This window comes from Lepus europaeus, chromosome 18, assembly GCF_033115175.1.
Source record: "Lepus europaeus isolate LE1 chromosome 18, mLepTim1.pri, whole genome shotgun sequence".
Lineage (NCBI taxonomy): Eukaryota > Metazoa > Chordata > Mammalia > Lagomorpha > Leporidae > Lepus > Lepus europaeus.
This window is the reverse complement of record NC_084844.1, coordinates 68,892,025-68,912,000: the sequence shown is the minus strand read 5'-3', so window position 1 is coordinate 68,912,000 and position 19,976 is coordinate 68,892,025. Positions and strand designations below refer to the sequence as shown.

Genomic DNA, 19,976 nt, shown 5'->3' with positions numbered 1-19,976 from the left:
ATGCATAGCACAGGAATAGAGCAAGTTTACAAGGTAGCAAAGATCAGGGTACAAGCTCTGCTGATAGAGCAAAGAACATCATACACCTTCATCAGAAGTCACATCCTGCCTGCAGGAATGTGTCTTGTGCCTTCAGAACAATAAGCACAGGAAACAGATAAGGGACAGCCTCAGCCTGCTGCATCTCATGTCAGGCCAGGGCACTAGCCCCGACATCTCCCCCTTCTTGTTTGTACAAGAATGGCCTGGTGTTTATGTTAACCGGTGTCTACACTGTCCAGAGGGCCGCAGGGGAGGATCCATCCCCTACAAGTCCCTCACATTAAACGCTGAATGGTGTGGACTCATGCCTGTCTTAGGTGCCCTGCAGCGCTTACTCTGCTTACCCATCATCAAGGATACAGGAAGCATGTCCTGTCCTCTGTCTTAGGTCGCTAGAGAAGCCTGCGAGTGCTTACCTGTCATTGACTACCAGTCCACCCTAAGAACAGTGTAGGAGCAAGCGGTCAATGAGGCAGTTAGGAAGAGAGAGACTGAGGCTTCCACGGCATATCACATACCACAGCCCCCTGTTTTAGACAGTGTCCTTGAAGGTATGTACTGTCCTTTTGATAGTCTCTCTGTTTGCGCACATTGGAACAATGAGAACGTTTGGTTGTTTTACTTCACATCAGTCTACAGGCAGGTCTAGGCAGGCAGGCAAGCAGAAGACAGAGGCTGTGGGGGCCGGCTCCCCACAGCTCCCCCTTTTATTACTTTAGGACCAGCACCTGTCTTAGGCACCCCTGAGCGGAGTGGCAGCTTACCCGTCTTTGCCAGAGGGTCGACTTGCATGAGCAGTTTCAGCCCTCCGCTGTCTTAGGTTGCATGCCATCCCTCAAAGCACTTATCCGTCTCTGGCTACTGGTCCAAGAAACCAAGCAACACCTGCTGTATTGCAGGGGATGGGGGTTTTGTAATGATGACTTCAAATGGGGACCAAATATCTGTCTCCAGTTGTGTTAAGAACCCAAATCTCTTGCCGTAGTTCACGCAGCAAATGAGTGAAATTACTATCCCAGGTATGGTTCAAGGTGGCACCTAAAGAGCGAGACAAATTAGCAAGATGAGTATAGTTATGCCAGGGAAACGGAGTAACGCAAAGCGCGACAGATTGAACCAAGCAGGGGGTTCCCCACATCCCCGTCTAAGATTCAGTTCTTCCTGGAGAACGTCGACCCGTTGGTTTAGTAATAAGATTCCTGAATGGATATGCTGATCCACTGCCACTCAGAGTGTTCTTGTTTGATCATTCTTCTGGAGCATGGGAATAGGTGACCTTTTTTTTTTTTTTTCAGGAGTTTCACAAACCAAGACTGACCTTGACTTGTCTATGACTTGTTTATGGGCTGCCTACATCTCCCCCTTTTTTATTTAATTGAGAATGGCCTCTGTCTTAGGTTGCCCTCAGTCATCTCTGTCCTTACCCGTCATCGGTAACTCTGGCAGCTTGGCCTAGAGCCCTGTCTTAGGTTGGTACAGGATGCTGAGTGTTTTACTCATCTCTGAGTACCATTCCAGCCCAACATTAGGTGAGAGATGAAACATACAGCCAAATATTAATTATTTGTGATTACAAATAATGATGAATGTCAGTTCATACAGACTGTAGCAAAGTCAGCATAAAATGCAGAACACATGGAAAACATCCCATACCAAGTAGGAAAAGCAGTAGTGGTCCAGTCAACATTAGTAACCAATGAATCCATTGAAACCCTCCAAATGTTAGGGGGTTAGTAATAAACATATGTTGCATTTCATTTTTAAGTTTATCAACAACAGACTCTATATATGGCACATTGTTAGTAATGTTAAAACAATATTTTCCTGTTACAGATTTACAACTTATATGATCTTTTAACATCAAGTAATTGTTAGCTGCATGGTTTAAAAGTACTCCTGAGTGAACTTGATCCAATTCTTCGGCTATATTGGACAGTCCAGTAGCAGTAAGATTAATTGTTTTGGTCACTAAACATGTAAGCCTTCGCAGTCCACGGTGATTTCCAAAGGCCAGTCCAGGAACACTTACTACTGGTACAGCCATGGCCAGGGCAGTGTCCTCTCCTATTAGGATGATGTTGCCATTACAGTCTTTAGGTGAAGCATGCTGCTGATGCGCTCTATCCGCCGCTGTAAATACAGATGTCAGCATCGGGGCCACACAGTCCAGGGAGGAATTGCGGAAGTTATCAGAGGCTAACAATGTGAAGGCATATTCGCTACATAAAAAAAAACCATCCCTTAGGAGTCCATGTCCCATACCAGTATTGGATTAGGTGTATTTTATTGATTGGTGATAGGATTTCTTTATTTTACCGATTGTAAAACCTTAATAACTTGTGGAGGCTGTGCACTCCGTAACTTGTCATTCCAATTTTCACTCAATCCTGAGCAGAGAGCCCATTCCTTTGCCAAAGAGGCGAACTGAGGGTCTTTCCAGCCAGGAACATCACAGGTTACACATGCAACTTTAGTTTTTCTTTTAAAGAAAGGCATTGCTTTGTATACTTGCAGATCCTGTCGACTACACCAATTTGTGACAGTAAATTATTTTTTAGCTGTCTGCTGTGTACAGACTTAGTTACTTTTAGTTTAATCTGCAAGAAATACGCTGCAAGCCTTATAGTGCACACTAAAATTATTTAGAGGAAAGATGGTAAAGGAGTATAGATTAACAGAATGTTGCAATAAACATGGCTCCATTGCTTTAATAATACTATAGCAAGACGGTCCACTGATTCCTGTTGGGAGGGCCTGAGACTGGCCCCACTTCCAGTTTTTTGAACTCTTTTTTTAATGAATTACCTTCTTTATCAGTTTTGGAGTGACATTCATTGGCCCAATGCCTTCCCCTTTAGCACTGGGGAAAAATGCCAGGAGGAGCCCTATTTTGATTTTTGAATTTTGGACAATTTTTGTACATGTCCCTGCTGCCCACATTTATAGCACCCTTATTTATTGGGCATAGCCCTCCTTGATAATTTTTGTAATGACAAACCATGTAGAGTGGCCGGTCCTGAATGTCCCATTTTTAAGTGAATTTATTTTGTTAATTTTTCATCAAAGGAACTGTCACAGAACACCTCAGTCATAGTAGCCAATTGATTCATGTTTACATTGTACTTACGTTTAGTAGAATTTATAGTGTTGTGGGCATCACTAGGCAATCTTTACAAAGCACCGGAAAAGAATCCATACTGAGAATCAGACATTATTAGTAATCATTACAGGCATGTTTAACATTTAGCTTGACTGTGTGTTCCCCTGGGATGAAGCAGCAGTAGAGGCTTGTTCTGGCTCCCTCTTAAAGCCTCCAAGGACAAGGGTGGCTTATTGCCAAGATTTTAGGCAAGCAGTGCGTCCCATCCCGGATCTTGGCCAGAGAGCCAAGACACGAAGCATACCCACCTGTTTATCAGAAACATTCCTTTATCCTCCTCCCCGGGAACTGGCCAGGCTCCCAAGGAGCAGGAGAAGGTCATTCAGCAACAAAGTTACTTGTCCACCAGAGCTGAACCTAGATACAAGCCTCTTTATTCCAAAAATTTGTCCTTACATTTGGCCCTAGGGCTGCATTGAGAGGTAGACATAATTAACACATTATAAGAATATAATACAAATTTCTCATACAAGTATATATCCAGCAATCAAACACAATAATACTCAATGTGTTTTAAGGGTAAATTGAAACATAACTGAGGGAGAATAGCTTCTTGGGCACCCATGTCAGGGACATAAAAAACAGTACCATTCCAATACAACAACTCAAGCTGCTGCAGACAGCCTGAGAACTGGCTAGACAATTTCATGGCATGGAGATCTGAGGCATTGTTACTTGTTAAACAGACATGTTGAGGTGTACAGTCCAATTAACAAATGTGCTAACATTTTGCAGTACTCTGAAATTAGTGATTTGGGTTTTATGAAATATTTGTAACATCTCCTTTTGATAAAACAACAAAATTTTCAGCGGATGGAACACGGTGGGTAACCATTTAGCCATAATGATAGTAGCCTCTTACTAACTGTAATTGTTACATTTTTGTAGGTTTGTGCAATGTTAACTATTTGGGGCATATTTTCATTTACTTTTTTTTTTTAAAGCCAACCACGCATAATCTGCCCAAGCATTCCTATCAATAACAAGGGTAGAGTTAGTACATAATACAAAAATAGAATGGGTAGTCCGGACACTTTGACACGTTTAAATGCGCATATTCCATAGTTATGGCTTAGAGGGGCTCCTGAGAAATTTTTTGTCTTTTAAGTCCTACACGTGCCAATTGCTCCCTCCTTTCTCCTGCAACCGGCATCCCGGCACTTTTTAACAAGGCCTTTATATCCTTGTCACATTTAGATGTGACTGTATATTCCCCATGGGCAATAGGAGAGGCTCCCCGGGCAAGCCCTAGTCTGCCATGCCCTACTCATGCTTATGTGCCTCCCTTGTAATCCCTACAGCCTGCTACCGCCGCAGCCTTCCCTCTTACAGAGGCTTACCTGTGGATGAGATGAATCTGAGTCACGGCACCAGCTGTCGGAGGCCACCCGACAAACCACACGGAGACACGCACACTCAGTCAATTCATCACCACGTTTATTGCCTCGTCGCGTTCCAAGCCAAAGTAGGGGGCCCGGCGATGAGGGACTGGAGGCAGTCTCCCTAGGGAAACCCTTCAGTCTCCAGCCCTGAGCACCAAGAAACACAAGGATATATACCCCAGGCCCCATACAGATAACATTCATTGTGTACAATCATGCATAGTACAGGAATGAAACAAGTATACAAGGTAGCAAAGATCAGGGTACAAGCTCTGCTGATAGAGCAAAGAACATCATACACCTTCATCAGAAGTCACATCCTGCCTGCAGGAGTGTGGGATGAAAAATCTTGTGTCTTCAGCCTTTAGGACAATAAGCACAGGAAACAGGGTTAGATAAGGGACAGCCTCAGCCTGCTGCATCTCATGTCGGGCCAGGGCCACTAGCCCCGACAGGGGAAGTTAGGGCTGAAAAATAACCAACATTGCCATTAGGTAAGTGGCATTTGAAGGAGTGATAGTTTTAACATTTTAAAAAAAAACTCAGCACTTTGGGTTTTTGAGATAATTTTTAAATTTATAAAAGTTGAGTAAATTTCATGTATTTCACATATGCAGATTTAGGTGCATTGTGATACTTCCTACTCTACCCTCCCTTACCATTCCTTTCTTACACTTTTTTAAATTTTTTTTTAATTCTTTTTTTTTTTTGACAGGCAGAGTGGATAGTGAGAGAGAGAGAGAGGTCTTCCTTTTTGCCGTTGGTTCACCCTCCAATGGCTGCTGCAGCCGGCGCATCTCGTTGATCCAAAGCCAGGAGCCAGGTGCTTCTCCTGGTCTCCCGTGCGGGTGCAGGGCCCAAGAACTTGGGCCATCCTCCACTGCCTTCCTGGGCCATAGCAGAGAGCTGGCCTGGAAGAGGGGCAACCGGGATAGAATCCGGCGCCCCAACCAGGACTAGAACCTGGTGTGCCAGCACCGCAAGGCAGAGGATTAGCCTGTTAAGCCACAGCGCTGGCCTTCTTTTAATTTTTACAATGACTTAATTTCAGTTTATTTTATAATCATAAGCTTAACCCCCCACTAACACAAGTAGTAACAAGTCACATGTAACAAGCAGTAAGAAGGAGAAACAAACAAAACACTGTTCTTCAAAGGTAGAGACAAGAGCTGTAAACAATAATCAAACCACAAAATGTCCATTTCACTCATATACAATAAATTTTTATACTCTATTATTTACCACAGATCATGGAAAACATTTTTCTCATTGGGACTGGTTTATTTCACTAGGTATAATTGATTCCAGTTGCATCCATTTTGTTGCAAACAACAAAATTTCATTGTTTTTTATGGCTAAGTAGCATTCCATAGTGTATATGTACCACATTTTCTTTATCTAAACATTGGTTGATGGGCATCTGGGTTGATTCTGTATCTTAGCTACTGCAAATTGGGCTGCAGTAAACATAGGGGTACAGGTAAACTCTCTCATATGCTGATTTCATTTTTTGGGTAAATTCCCAGAAGGGTGATGGCTGGGTCATATGGTAGATTTGTTTTCAGATTTCTTGGGTATCTTAATACTGTCTTCCACAATGGCTGTACCAGTTTACATTCCCAGCTTTCCCTGACATCATCACTGACATTTGTGGTTTATTGATTTTAGCATATTAGCTATTCTAATTGTGATGAGGGAAAACCTCATTGTGGTTTTTGTTCTCATTTCCTTGATGGCTAGTTATCCTGGGTATCTTTCAGGTGTCTGTTGGCGATTTGAATTTCATCCTTTAAAAAATGCCTGATTGAGTTATTTACCCATTTCTTAACAGGATTGTTCATTTTCTTTTGATGAGTTTCTTGAGCTCTTTGTAGGTTCTGGATATTAATCTCTTATCAGTTGCATAGTTTGCAATATTTTCTCCTGTTCTATCAGTTGCTTCTTCACTTTGCTGTGTTTCCTTTGCAGTACAAAAGATTCTTAGCTTGATGTAATCCTATTTGTTTATTTTTGCTTTTATTGCCTGTGCTTCTGGGTCTTCTCGAAGAAGTCTTTGCCTATGCCAAAATGTCCCCAATGTTCCCTAGTAATTTGCTGGTATCAGATCATAGATTTAGATCCCTGATCCATTTGAGTTGATTTTTGTATAACCTATAAGATAGAGGTCTTGTTTCATACTTCTTCATGTGGAGATTCAGTCATCTTGCAACACTTTGTTGAAGAGACCGGCCTGGGGGCTGGCACTGTGGTGTAGCGGGTAAAGCCAATGCCTGTGTAGCAGGTAAAGCTAACACCTGCAGTGCCAACATCCCATATGGGCTCCCGTTCATATCCCAGCTGTTCCACTTCTGATCCAGCTCTCTGCTATGGCCTGGGAGAGCAGTGGAGGATGGCCCAAGCCTTTGGGTCCCTGCACCCTTGTGGGAGACCTGGAGGAAACTCCTGGCTCCTACCTTCAGATCGGCGCAGCTCTGGCCACTGCAGCCAATTGGGGAGTAAACCAGCAGTTGGAAGACCTCTCTCTCTCTCTCTCTCTCTCTGCCTCTCCTTCTCTTGTTTGTAATGCTGAATTTCAAATAAATAAATCTATTTTAGAAGAGAGAGAGACTGGCCTTTCTTCAAGGATCAATTTTAGTTCCTTTGTCAAAGATTAGTTGGCTATAGAGGTGTGGATTAATTTCTGGGGCTTCTATTCTGTTCCCTTGGTTATATGTCGATTTTTGTGCCTGTAGCAGGCTTGTTTTGAACATAAGTGCCTTGTAAGATAACTTAAAGTCTGGTATTGTGATACCTCTGGCTTTTTTTTTTTTTTCTTGTTTACAATTGCTTTAGCTATCTGGGGTCTCTTGTACTTTCATACAAATTTTAGCATTGTTTCCTGTAGATCTGAGAAGAATGTCATTGGTACTTTGATTTTGACCACTTTGTTTTTTGTTTTTTTTTTTTTTTGCTTGTTTGTTTTTAAGATGACTTTGAATATGTAAATTGTGATGGATAGTATGGGCATTTTGATTATGTTAATTCTTCCAATCTACAAGTGTGGAAGGTTCTTCCAATTTTTTGTGTCTTCTTTGACTTCTTGTTTTAATATATTGTAATTTTCATTGTAGAGAACTTTGACATCCTTGGTTAAATTTACTCTAAGGTATTGAAATATTTTGTAGCTATTGTGAATGATACTGGCATTTTTCTGTGTATACAAAGGGTATTGATATTTGTTTGTTGATTTCATATCCTGCAACTTTACCAAACTCTCTTAAGAGTTTCAGCAGTCTTTTTTTTAAAGATTTATTTATTTACTTTAAAGTCAGAATACACACAGAGAGAAGGAGAGGCAGAGAGAGAGAGAGAGAAAGAGAGGGATAGTGAGAGAGAGAGAGAGAGAGAGAGAGAGAGAGAGGTCTTCCATCTGATAGTTCACTCCCCAGATGGCTGCAATAGCTGGAGCTGTACCAATCTGAAGCCAGGAGCCAGGAGTTTCTTCCAGGTCTCCCACATGTGTGTAGGGGCCCAAGAGCTTGGGTCATCTGCTGCTGCTTTCCCAGGCCATAGCAGAGACCTGGATCAGAAGTGGAGCAGCTGGGACTAGAACCAGCACCATATGGGATGCCAGCACTGCAGGCGGTGGCTTTACTTGCTATGCCACAGCACCAGCCCTGAGTTTCAGCAGTCTCTTAGTGGCATCTTGTGTTTTCCCTACATATATGATCATGTCATCTGCAAACAGGGATAATTTGACTTTCTCCATTCCAATTTGTATCACATTGATTTCTTTTTCTCGCTTAATGGCTCTGACTAAAACATCTAGAATGCTATTGAATAGCAATGGTGAGAGTGGGCATCCTTGTCTGGTTCTGTACCTTAGTAGAAATGCTTCTAGCTTTTCCTCACTTAATATGATACTTGTTGTGAGTTAGTCATGTATTTCCTTGACTGTGTTAAGGAACGTTCAAGAACAAATAATAGGTGAAAACCATGCTGATTATATCATTGACCAGATTTCTTGGATACCAAATAAATACCCACATCACAGCAGGAAATGGTAGTACCTTAAACTTCTAATATTTCACTCCTCAGAAAACACTACATCCTGTCATGTATTTGATAACACAGCTTCAATGAATGACAGCCCATCACATAGAACCCCGGTTATCCTGTAAGATTATATTGACTAGTAATGGCATAGATCTTGGCTTGTGTAGATATATTTTGTGATGTGCAGCAGTGACTAAATTTCCTAATGATGCCTTTCCCGAAATGTATTCTCATTGTGATGTGATACATGACCATTATATGGAAGCCATTTACTTGGGGAATAATTCAGGAAAATTTGAATAATGTATTTACATTTATTTGGTTTGGAAGAGAGAGAGACACATGGAGAGAAAGATATAGAAAGAGAAACAGGGAGATACAGTGACAGAGGGAGCTGTCCCTATGCTGCTTCATTCCCCAAATGTTGGCAACAGACTCAGTAATCAAAAATCACAGCCCTGGACTCGATCCAGGCTCCCATGTGGGTAGTAGTCCCAAAGTGCAGCCAAGACTTGCAAGCAGGCATTTAGATATGAACATGAGTGTCCCAAGCAGCATCTTACCTACTACACCAAATATCCACTGCCAAGCCAAACTTTTTTAAACAGGCCATATGAGGAACTCTAATAATTCAATAATCCTAAAACAATAAGTCCTTTGATAAATAAAACATTTATCCTTTAATGAAATGGTCCCACATACATAAAATGTGTCCCATAATTATGTAAACTGACAAAAATAAGGATGCTTTCTCTCTCTCTGTCATTCTCTCTGTGGCACACTGTCTTTCAAGTAAATAAATAAACTAATACACTTTTAAAAAGACCATGGAAAGGGAATGTAGCAAAATTGCATATCCTGTGTTAATGTGAGATATATTAATAAAATTATAAGAAATTATCCAAAAGAAATTAACATAATTGCATGAAGGAGAGAATCTGTATAGGGACAAAATCAAATAAAAGCATTATTTTGTGTTTTCCATGTCAAAATCCTATGGCCATTTTTCAATGACATTTATATCCTTTACATTTCCAAATATTTCAAATTAGAGAGAGAGAGAATGAATCTTCCATGTGTTGGTCCACTTCTGAAATGGCTACAACACTTGGGGTGAGGTGGACTGAAGCCAGGAATCTAGAATTGAATTTAGGTTTCCCGTGTGGGTGCAGGGACCACATACCTGCTGCCTCCCAGGGTATGTGTAATCGAAAGCAGAATTGGAAATGGAACCTGGGCTCAAACCCAGGTACTCTGGGATGTGGTCAACCCAAGCATTGGTGGGATGTAACATGGGGTCAGGGGTGGCGGGTTCTGCAGTGGGATGTCAGATGTGGCAAGGGCAGGGTAGGAAAGGCTGTGACAGGATTTCAGATGGTGCAGGGACCTCTTTGATGCCAAAGAGAGAGATGCACAGAATATAACTCTCATACTAACTCCACACTCTGTATTCAGGGAAGGTCCATGGTCTGGCTTTCTGGTTTGATGTGTTTCTTACTGGCTCCATAATGACCATGTGGCTACGCCTGGCCATGACAGGTCCCCTATCACACTGTCACCAGGTCTTGTGCCTGCTCCAGTCACCACCACTTGCCAAGGCTGGAGGAATGCTTTCAGGAACATATCTGCTTTGTGAACCTGCAAGTTCTATACCATGTAGGCAGCTGCTGCTGCCCACGTCCTGGGCCTCAGCACAAGTCATTGTCATATTTTACGTAAGATCATATCAGGGAAGCCTTCATCACCAACTCCCACCCTGCCCTCCACAACCTGACCTTGCTTGGACATCTGCTGCCACAGGCCTGTTGGGCCTGACAGCTGCACATGGGTGGGGTGGGAGGAAGGGAGTGACTTCTAACGAGCCCAGCTGGCTGGACACTCCATTTCAACTACCAAGCCTGCATCACCATGGGTTTGGCAAGCTGCTTTTTAGTAAATTATTTATTTTTGGAAATGAACCAGTTCAGTTGACCGATCCTCTGAGAAACCCAGCCAGGTGGGCTCAGCCAGCAACGCCTTCTTGCCTTAGACTCAGGGGCTTGGTGGTGAGGGGTGGCCCTGATGAGTATTCAGGGAAGGTCAGGGGCAAGCCCTGGGGGACCCCTCTCAACCAACCTTCCCTCACACTTGAGGGTAAACCCTCCCCAACTGTCTGAAGGCCTCCACCCACAGGCCATGCTTTTGCTGTTATGTTGTCTCTGAGTCCCTGTAGGTCCCTCTCCCACTCCACACCAAGATGTGGCCTGGAGAGTACACCATGGGTCACTTGGGGGTAGACACAAACATCCACGTCTGTCAGAAGATGCCCCATCCTCTTTCCTCACACTAATATTAGGCCCCTGTTTCCCCCCATCAGCATGGCTGCTACAGTCCCTATGGCCATGATGACATTTTGCTCCCTCTCCATCCTTGGAAGGGACCAGGCAGCGACTTCTCCCTCCAAGTATAGGAATAATAGAAAGATAAAATAAACATAGAGGAAATGCATATTTCAAACAGTAAGTACAGTATTTAAATGTAGCACCATGTGACATTTGAAAAGGTTACAAAAGCACTTTTATAGAATTATAATCAATATATATCAGTTGGATACAATAACAAAATGGAGACCAGTAATTTTATTATTGTATTGTTGGTTCTGAAACAGACGTGAGGTGTAGATTCATTTATTTGACGGGTGAAATGTCTCTGAAAAAGTGGAGATTGAAGTGACATGAGCTACATTTAAGCATCAATGCATGCATAACTGAACAGCAAGGAAGATTGTTTTCCACTACATTGATGTCTTACAAAAATAAATAAAAGTGTTTGTAAATCATCAGATTAAAATTAGAACATCTTATCAACCCCATTACACCACACTCTTTGTCAACCTCCCATATTCACCATATCTGTATATAGGAAAATGATTATTACCTAAATGTATGCACACTCTAAGATAATATTTTTTATTTTCAATGTCTATTTTGATCTGATTTATTTCAGTTTGTCTGTTTCCCCTCCTCCTCCCCTCCCCCTCCTCCTCCCCTCCCCCTTCCTCCTCTCCTCTCCTCTCCTCTCCTCTCCTCTCCGCTTCTCTCTCTCTCTCTCTCTCTCTCTCTCTCTCTCTCCCCTCTCCCCTCTCCCCTCTCCCCTCTCCCCTCTCCCTCTCCCCTTCTCTACCATTCTGCCTTTCCAAGAAATCATGGCATTGAGCTTCATTCAGATGTGGTGGAATATGCCAGGGGAAAACGGGAGAGCTTCATCAAACATAGTGATAGCTTTGATAAATATGAGTTGTGTGATCCTGCATTTGTGGTTGGTAATTGCCTCCAGAGAGCATCTGACAGTTATCAGTATGATCAAATTATTGTGTTGCTGGAGTCCAGAAAGACAATGAAAGCTATGTGAAAATTTTCCTGAACATGGGAGGCCTACTAGTCATTCCTGTAGAAGATCAGTTAACACAGATTATGCAAACTGAACAAAACACTTGGAAAAGTAAAAATATCCTTGCTGTTTTATTTGCTCTACTTGTGCAGGCAAGAAAGAGTGACTACAGCAAACCTGATTCTGTGGGACTCCTCCCCACCCTGTGCTCTGAGGAACCTGCAGGACTTGTCCTGTATTTACATTCACTGCACTTAGAAATTTCATAAATAATGAGACGCAGGCCAAAGGGATTCCCCAAAAGGCTCCACCCAAAATGAAAAGAGAATGAAACAGAATTAACACGTAGGTCTTTGTGAGTAATCAGCTTATTCCTTAGCCTCTAAACAGTGAGGATCACAAATAAGAGGAGGGGAAAGACCACAGCAAAGCCATGAAGCCAGAAGGGTCTCAGAATTTACTGAGAAAATCATGAAGCTGCCCCTCCCTGAGTCTTTAAAAGTTTACTTGACATATTTTAGAGACAAATAACAGATTAAGAAGAAAGAATGCCAACTTATAATTCCTGTAGTCTTGAATACATAGCATTTTTTAGTTGAAAGAATTATTCCTTTAATCAGAATGGTAGGGGAAAAGTATAACCTGTTTCTGTCAGTAACGGAAATGATGTATTCAGTCATTTAAAAGGATCCTTTTTATAAAATCTATTTTTCTTTAATCTTGGGAAAATGCTGTTTTGTCTCAGAGTGATTTGAAAGTGGAATGCAACCACAGTCAAGACATTGTGTCCTATAAATTGTTTTCTGACTCCTTACAGATTTGTAGTGGTAAATGTTAGACATAATTTTAGATAAGATTAAGACCATTGTTAAGCATATAAATTTGATTTGAATTGCAGTTATTTTATTTCCTCTATGAAAGTCCCTCATAAAGAAATAAAATGCTTTGTAGACCTATTTACCTTTTTTAAAAGATGTATTTATTTATTTATTTGAAAGTCAGAGTTACACAGAGAGAGGAGAGGCAGAGAGGGAGAGAGAGAGAGAGGTTCACTCCCCAATTGGTCACATTGGCCAGAGCTGCACCGATCCAAAGCCAGGAGCCAGAAGCTTCTTCTGAGTTTCCCACATGGCTGCAGGGGCCCAAGGCCTTGAGCCATCTTCTATTGCTTTCCCAGGCCATAGTAGAGAGCTGGATCAGAAGTGGAGCAGCCATGTTTTGAACTGGTGCCTATGTGGGATGCCGGCACTTCAGCCCATGGCATTAACCCACTGCACTACATCACTGGCCCCAAACTATTTACCTTCCTGTGTTGCAATCACTATTTCTGAGTTGCTGGAGACATATTCCAGGCAATATATGAGTGCAATAATAATGCAAAATAATAAGTAATTTAGCTTTTAAATAAAACACAAATTTCATGAAATTTTACAGTCCTGCAACTTTTGCTTTTGAATCAGTTGACCAAAGACCTGGGCAGGAGTGGGAGGGAATATCTGCTTCTCTGAGAGATTTTTAATAGCACAGCAAGTGAATATTAGAAAGTATACATTTACTACAACTCTTAGTTTGTATGAACCCTTTACATTTTTAGTATTTAAAGTTAATGAGATCATCTTGACTCTCTCAAGATTTCAAGGTCTATTAAGGATTGTTTTTCTATAGTTCACTCTATAAAGTATTTGGTTTAAGAGCTCCAGTGTTGTGTGTGACTCTTAGCATAGACAGTGAGTGAGCGAGTGAAATAAACACGTGTGACTGCCACTTTCCTGGAAAGCTCTGAGTTTCAGGGCTACAGCAGGCGTGGGCAGCAGATGCACTTCAGTAAAAGGGACTTCCAGTTTATCTGAATATTTATCTTTTACAAAAGGGGGGTGCGGAGCTTACAGCATTTGATTTGGATCTTTCTAGTATAAGAAATAATCACAGAACTTGTATGTAGACAACTTCTGTTTTGAAAAGCCAGTTCAGAATCACAGTATAAACTTTGGGACCTACAACATGCTCATCTAACCACTCACTTTTTAATGTGTTTTTTAGCAAAATTATAATGGTTTTACTTTTTTGCTTAATATCATGTACTTAATGTAATCATTATGTGAATTTTGTTATAGCTTATCAGTGATAAAACTGGCAGGAAATGTCATTATGACTTTGTTTCCCTAGGAAGGCATGTAAACAGTCATGCCTTGATAAAAAAGTATACACTGTAACCTGCCACTTAATGTTAATATGGATTACATATTTTCAAAGGGAAAATTATTATAATCATTATTCAGATATGCTTAAGGAAATCCAAGCATTGTATAGTAAACGGATTTTTATTTCTCTACTAAGTTACAAGTATTGATTCAAAAATCTCAGCTCTAACAATTCTACACATCTGAAAACAAGCAGTTTAAATAATGCAAGTATGACATCGCTCCAGATAACTGAGGATGCTTTAGCGACATGAAGGACAGTTTCAGGGAAAGTACTGCTTCCAGTGGCTGGGAGTAGGCTGGAGGGTACCACTACATTTTACTGATTTGATTGTTAAGCTGCTACTAAGAAATGCTTCATCAGGTTTCTGTCTAGAAAACAGCTTCATATCGTTGTCATCTGTTGGAAATGGTCATTTGATTTGGAATCAAGTGCTTGTTTTAAAACTGATGAAATCTTTACTTAGTATATACTGAATCGATCTTCTGTATATAAAGATAATTGAAAATGAAAAAAAATTGGTGTTAAATTGGAAATTGCATAGAAAATCAATTTTTAAAAAATATCATGTAGGATCTCTGTCTTTAATGTGCTGTACACTGTTATTTAATGCTATAACTAGTACTCCAACAGTATTTTTCACTTTGTGTTGCTATGTGGGGGCAAACTGTTGAAATATTTACTTAATATATACTAAATTGATCTTCTGTATATAAAGAGAATTGAAAATGAATCTTGATGTGAATGGAAGGGGAGAGGGAGTGGGAAAGGGGAGGGTTGCGGCTGGGAGGGAAGTTATAGGGGGAAGCCATTGTAATGCATAAGCTGTACTTTGGAAATTTATATTCATTAAGTAAAAGTTAAAAATAAATAAATACAATAAAATAAAAGTGTAGCTGTGAACATGTTTTTATCTGGAAATCCTGGGAAGAGTGGAAAGAAGGGACCCTCAAAAAAGAAGGTACCTTTCTTTGAAAGGAGGAGAGAACTTCCACTTTGGTTATGGCCCTGTCTAAATAATGTCAGCCTTGGCAGCCCATGACAAGAGCCTCAGGTGATCACTGACATCATAAATAAGAATGTCAGTTGTTAAACCAAACAGGAGTCACTGTGCATTTGCTCCCCATGTAGGACCTCTGTCTTTAATGAGTTGTACTATGAGAATTAACAGTAAAACTTGTCTTCAGATGGTGCTTTATATGTTGTGTGTGGGTGGCTGGGTGGGTGCAAGCTGTTGAAATATTTACTTAGTATAGAGTTGATCTTCTGCATAAAATAATTAAAAATGTGTCTTACTGAAGAATGGGATGGGAGAGGGAGTAGAAGGTGGGATGAGAGTGGAGGTGGAAGGGCCAATTTGAGGGAAAGAACTGCTATATTCCAAAAGCTGTACCTATGAAATTAAATTTATTAAATAAAAGCTTTATTAAAAAAAAGTCCAGTTTGAAAGGGAACTTTTGGAATGACAGAGGGAGGGCCTCTGTAAATAAACTTTTCCTAAAATAAAAAGAAATCCTGGGGAGACTTAGCCATCTTTTCTCACCCTTCTCTCCCTAATTTTATTGGAGCTGGTGTCCAGATATGTAAAAGTACATGTTCTTAAATAATGGCTTTACTATTTAGGAGAGCGTTTTTGCTAGGCATAGATTTGAAGAATAACTTTTTTATAATGTCTTTCATTTTCTCATCCTTGTTAGAGTGTACAGATTTTTCATGATCATTGAATACTTTTTGTCATGGAAATGTATCTTTCATGTTTTTAAGTGCATTCATTTTACAGTTGTGATGTTATCATTGACTTTAAGATAGTGGTAGAAATAAAAAAATGAACAAATTTTTTAAATAAAATTTATTTGCCAGGTAGAGTTATAGACAGTGAGAGAGAGAGAGAGAGAGAGAGAGAGACGGAGAGAAAGGTTCACTTCCATTGGTTCACTCCCCAAATGGCCGCTATGCCTGGCACTGCACCGATCCGAAGCCAGGAGCCAGGTGCTTTTCTCCTGGTCTCCCATGCGTGTGCAGGGGCCCAAGCACCTGGGCCATCCTCCACTGCCCTCCCAGGCCACAGCAGAGAGCTGGACTGGAGGAGGTGCAACCGGGACCAGAACCAGCCCCTAAATGGGATGCCGGCGCCGCAGGCTGAGGAATAACCAAGTAAGCCATGGTGCCAGCCCCAAATGAACAAATAATTTTAAAAAGAACATCCAATATTCCAGAAGGAAAAACTATTGTTTTATAATTTTGTGCAGGAATTAAGGCTGAAAGCAGTTTGAAAAATGATTTGTTTACTTTTGTCTGGAATAAAATTGCTGTAACTTTCCCAGTGCATTTCTGAATTATTTTATAAGCCTGAGTGCTCTATCAATATAATTAAAACAACACAGGAAGTCAGGCATAACCCAGGTGATCCTTACCATCATGGAGTAGAGGAAATGTTGATGGTGCCTTAGCTGCTGAGAGTTGGTTGGGGTTTATGAGCGGAATAGACAGTATATGATCAAAAATTTTGCATGTTGATGCTGTTATGCTCAAAGAAAAGAGTTTACCCAAAATTTTGTTATTTGAGAAATTATTCTCTTTTACATTATGCCCATAACACAGATACAGGTGAGAAAAAAAAAGGGGGGGGCGCTAAATGTAGAGAACATTGTTGCATCAGTAACTCAAAGAATCAGCTGAGGTCAGTGAATGAACGTAGGCTTTACATTAACCCCAGCAATTCAACTTCCGGTCATAGCTAGCAATGCTCTGGAGTAGGTGCAGAGAAGCCATCTAAAAGGGTGTGGTGCCGGGGTGGTGATGGCACTGGGGTCATAACCTCTGACCTTGCTCTGACCAATCAACAAGCTTCCCTCCCCGTGACCCCGGCAGCACTCCCAGCCCGCCCTCCTGTCCACGTCAGGATCCTCCCTCAGCCGCCTACTGCGGGAGCCCGGCCTGGCCGCTCGCCGCCGGCCGCAGTCATGGGCGCTGTCTGAAGGCCACGTTGGCGCGGAATCCTGAGGTAAATCTGGAAGCGGGTGATGCGGGCTGAGGCAGAGGCTGGACCCCACCCTTTTATTTTTGTTACGGGGTCGGCAGCTGTGGGGAAATTAGTTACATGAAGGTGCCCAAAGGAAGTAAGGTGGGCGGAATCCAAAGTTGTTTACCACTAAAACTAATTGGCTGCGCAACATCGGGGAGGTAACAAAACTAGTAACAAGTGTATAGACATATGGCTAGTCCTATAGAAATCCCCCCGGAAAATGACCGTTTAAGTGATTGGTTGGTCCTTAGCCCTGCCCCAATGACTCTGCAGTTTTGTGCTATAAAAGGTTCTGTTTCGCATGAAGTAAATGAGTCCTTGCTAGACTTGGCTCCCCGCTGCGTCTGATTGTCTCCGGGATCGGGAGGCTGGGGAACGGGCGAGCGGCGCACTTACCTTTCCTCGGACCCAGTCCATCCTTGTACGAGTGGACTAAGACCCAGCAGGCAGCAGCACCTGGCACTCTGCTTAGAGGGCCAGGCCACTCGCATCACCACCGGGAGCCCGGTGAAGCGAGGGGGCGCCCTGACCAGCAGTGGCCCGCACTCCCTCACACCTGCCGCCATTCCCCCACCCAGCCTGGTCAGTGCCGCCATTTTTCTCTCCACCGAGGCTGTTGGCTTCTCCACTTTGTCCTCCCAGGCCTCGCCAAAGCCTCTCTGTCACTCCCCGGCAGAACCACAGTCTGTCTGAACGGGAGCTTGGAGATAAGTATTTGTAACTTCTAGTTAGAAGTCATTAAAAAAATAAATCTAAGTCAAACCAATGACTAGTTCTTTTCCTTGTCAATGGGAGTCACTTTTAGGTTGTTAGCAAATCAATAAAATTACATAATTGATTGCTTTCTACTAGTGTGCATTTTGAATGAAGAGTAGTTGTTTAAAAGCATTTGTTTGACCTCTGTTAGAGGGGATGGTTAAGTATAAATAATTTCTGGCACCTTGAATGATAAGAAGCAGTAGAAATATGAAAGAAACTTTAAAGCTAAAACCAGGAACATTTTTATGGGGATAATGGTGCCAGAAGTGAGTCCACTTCTAAGAAAAAAAATGTATAAAAGCTTTATTATTTGATGAGATCCTTCGAGGTAGGCTGGGCAAAGCTTTCTTTAAGGCAGTGCTGCTGTGATAGGATAGTGGACTGCATAAAAAAAGTAGTCCAACTATACGCATTGGATTTCATCATTTAAGTGCAGTTTGCTGGAGTAAACACTGCCCAAGAAGGATAAGGTAGAATATAGCTCTTCCTGAGTTTGAGCTAATAATTGCCCAACACTCTAGGTGTTGCAGAATAAAGTAGTCATTCTATGCTGTCATCATTTCTTTGTATTGTGGCCTGGATCATTTGAGTACAGCAGGTGTACCCAACCCCAAAAATACAGAGTTCACTCCACACATGGCTTATCATAAACACACAATGTCTTCCATTCCACTTTCAGTGTCTGGGTCATATAGAAAGATTAGGTTATCACAGGTAATAAGATTCAAGATAACAAAATACCAAGGATAATTCATACTTAAAGGAGGATGTTGGTATACTGTTTTGCTTGGTAATGTGTTAAGTATAAATAGATTTTTGTTGGCTTTTATCTATTTAGAAATAAGAATTAGAATAATATGATGTATTAGCCCAGTGTGCCACATGCTGCCCCGACGTGGGTGTTTTCTAAATAAATGACCAAGATGATTACAACAAGCCACTGTACTGATATAAATCTCAAAATGTAATTCAATAGAACTGATACAAAAGGCACAAAGAGTGATACCTTATTCATAAAGTTAGAGTCCACCAATAAGATAAAATTGTTGTTTTTATATACTTCTCAGCATTCTCATGATTCACAAGAACTAATTTGATGAATACAAATTGATATTATATAAAAACAGTACTATGACAGATAAATTTAGCATGTGCTGACCACAAATGAACAGATCCAAACTGGTAAAAAGGTTTATAAAATAAGATTCAACTAGTTCATCTTCAAGTACTAAGAAAACAATATATAGTTCCCTGAAACAAATTTTGTGTATCACTGATCAGCATGCAATATTGAAATTATAGAAAAAATGTAAAGCACATATATGATTGTACTTCAGATAGTTCATGGACGAATGGAATTAAAGATGTGTTTTGAAATACATAAATAAAATTTTTCACAGCATGAATATATCATGAAAATTTTCAAACATCTGTTGTATACATGGATTTCAAAATTCCATTTGCTGTTAAATTATTTGAAGTATGCTTATACAATATACCTTTATAGTTAACTTTTAAAATATATTTTATATTTTATACATTTGCCAAAGTGCTCCTCGGGGAAATTTATAATATCAAATGCATTATTGTGGCCGGCGCCATGGCTCACTAGGCTAATCCTCCACCTTGCGGTGCCGGCACACCAGGTTCTAGTCCCGGTCGGGGCACCGATCCTGTCCCGGTTGCCCCTCTTCCAGGCCAGTTCTCTGCTGTGGCCAGGGAGTGCAGTGGAGGATGGCCCAAGTGCTTGGGCCCTGCACCCCATGGGAGACCAGGATAAGCACCTGGCTCCTGCCATTGGATCAGCGCGGTACGCCGGCTGCAGCGCGTCTACCACGGTGGCCATTGGAGGGTGAACCAACGGCAAAAAGGAAGACCTTTCTGTCTCTCTCTCACTGTCCACTCTGCCTGTCAAAAAAAATGCATTATTGCAAGAAATTACAAATAATGTAAATTGTCATAAAAGATATCAAAACAGTAAATTTTTTAAATGTGAGAAATT

General features: G+C 41.3%; 1 protein-coding gene across 3 annotated transcripts in view; it reads left to right on the top strand.

Annotated features, from left to right (window-relative positions):
- The window catches only part of LOC133747078 (zinc finger protein 717-like), a 380,365-nt gene that overhangs the window by 49,331 nt on the left and 311,058 nt on the right, over nucleotides 1-19,976 (top strand). Inside the window, exon 7 of one of the 3 annotated variants that reach the window (XR_009864271.1) lies at nucleotides 4,504-4,666. The exons of the other annotated variants lie outside the window; for them this stretch is intronic. The gene's annotated coding sequence lies outside the window, so the exon portion shown is untranslated. Of the gene's footprint in view, nucleotides 1-4,503; nucleotides 4,667-19,976 lie in introns of those variants that run through there. 3 annotated transcript variants of the gene reach the window in all.